This window comes from Herpailurus yagouaroundi, unplaced genomic scaffold, assembly GCF_014898765.1.
Source record: "Herpailurus yagouaroundi ecotype Mexico unplaced genomic scaffold, PumYag 141, whole genome shotgun sequence".
NCBI lineage: Eukaryota > Metazoa > Chordata > Mammalia > Carnivora > Felidae > Herpailurus > Herpailurus yagouaroundi.
Genome location: NW_024412396.1, coordinates 57,333,829 through 57,335,998, shown reverse-complemented (window position 1 = coordinate 57,335,998; position 2,170 = coordinate 57,333,829). Strand labels below are relative to the sequence as shown.

Genomic DNA, 2,170 nt, shown 5'->3' with positions numbered 1-2,170 from the left:
CATGAAATTAAAGAAATCCTGTCTCTCACTAGTTTATTTTATACAATCTTCCCTCCTAGCATCATCTGGCTCTTCTTAAGTCTTAGAAGACGGTATCAGGTAAACCCCATTAACTAATTTCCTTTGTCACACACAGGTTTTGGTGAAAACATTTGTCAGATCCAGCCCAGTTGCCCATCTCTGCTGAAGAAAGCTGAGGTCCGGGTACTTTTGGTCCAGGGCACAGAGAGGGAAGGAGCAGCCCTCTCAGGCCAGTGTAAGGGTGGCTTACTATTAACTGGTAGCCAGATCTCAGAGAAGACATCCTATCCTGCTTGTGAGAACCATTACCCGCCCCACCATCTGAGTGAAGATTCTTCAGGCTCGCCTATGAGGTGATTAGTATATCTCTCCCCTATTTTTTCACATGAAGATATTCAGGCTTAGAAAAGTTAGACAGCTAATGTAGGAGGGTCACTTAGGTGGTACCTGGCAAAGCCGAGATTCTCTATCAGTTGTTTCTGAATTTGAATAAATTACAAGGTGCTCCATATGCCACAGAGGACATGCTAAAACAGGAAGCATCTCAAGATCCAGAGAACAGATGAGGAGGCCTGGGGCAGGAATCCTGTTCTCCCAGGACAGACAACCAATCCTAAGAAGAGGGGATGGAATATCAAAAATCAACTTCCACCTACATCTGAGAAATCTCACGCTTATATTCATCATATGCATTGCTCATATCTTGCTTATATCGACCTTAATGCAGTGAATCGTTACAGCCTTATTATGGTTAAATTGCTAGAGAGGGACTGTCAGGATAATGACGACATTATTAATTATTCATGTGGAAAATGAAAAGGCTAAGTCGAATCCAATTTATATTTGGAAACAAATGATTTCCCCAAAAAAGTGCGGAACGGTCCTTTTAAAATTTAAAATCCAAGCGGTGTTTGCCTTTGCCATTACATATATGAGTTTCTATTTGTTTATTTATAAAATAGCTATTCATGCGAAATCTACATCCTGTGGAGTGACTACAGGTGCTTAATTGCTTGCCCGTAAGCAAACCATTACTGCAACCATAACTCTATTCTAGTATGCAGAGAAAATGTGACGAGTAGAAATAGCTTTTAAATAAAGTTTTGTACCCTATTTCGCAAACAGTTCCCCCCACATTTTAAATTAATTTATGTCTTTTAATTATTTTTTTTTTCTCCAAGCATCAGGAGATTTTGGCAAGTGCAGTTCTTGCACTTTGTTTCTCATGCTTGGTTAAAAGTCAGAAGAAAGGAAGTCTGCTTCGTGCCTCCCACTTTCCACACGCAGGAATACAGAATGAGTTTATGAATACACAAACAAATTGTGAGCATGAATCAAGCATATGTGAATTGATTATTAGGTGATGCTTGGGGTGTTAATATAGTCCTTTTTGAAATATATATATTCCTGTGCTCGCTTCGGCAGCACGTATGCTAAAATTGGAGCGGTACAGAGAAGATTAGCACGGCCCCTGCGCTAGGATCACATGCAAATTTGTGAAATATTCATATCCTTTTGGTGCTTAACTCATTCTATTCTTTTTCTGTTCAAAATAGTAAACTGCCATCATTTCCTTAGGTTCACCTGTGAACTGTTCAGGCTTCAGGTTTCTATCTTGGCACAGAGAACAGAGATCAACCAGTTTTTGATAATCATCTGAAATAAATTTTACTTGTTTCTTACCTTTTGAGTCTTCAAGTTGATGGCAATAAAACTAAAGAGAGGGGAAAAGGAAGAGGCACCAGGAGGAAGTAAACATCTCCAATTGTCTGTGTTTTTATTTCCTAGGGGATCCACAACCACCGCCAGCCACCACCAAAGGACTCCTAGAATGTTTCTTTGTCTATTCATCTATTTTTTCGTTTGTTTGTTGATTTCCCCCCTTGAGGCAAAGGTGATTGTTCACATTCTCAGGCTAAAAGTCATGTCCTACTGCATCAAATTTAGGTGTAGGTTTTTCACGTTCCTTTCTTTCTACCAAGTTTTTTTGTTTGTTTCTTTGTTCCTTTGTTTGTTGGTTTCTTTGTTTTTTAAGGGAGAGAGCTCGTGAGCAGGGGAGAGAGAATCTCAAGCATGTTCCACTTTCAGTGTGGAGCCCAATGCAGGGCTTGATCCCAGGACCCTGAGATCCTGACCTGAGCCAAAATCA

The 2,170-nt window shown here is 40.0% G+C and overlaps 1 non-coding gene across 1 annotated transcript; it reads left to right on the top strand.

Annotated features, from left to right (window-relative positions):
* The first annotated feature begins 1,430 nt into the window (after nt 1-1,430).
* LOC121032564 (U6 spliceosomal RNA) lies at nt 1,431-1,537 on the top strand. Its single transcript, XR_005791374.1, has one exon. It is a non-coding gene; the product is annotated as a U6 spliceosomal RNA (small nuclear RNA).
* Nucleotides 1,538-2,170: the final 633 nt, after the last annotated feature.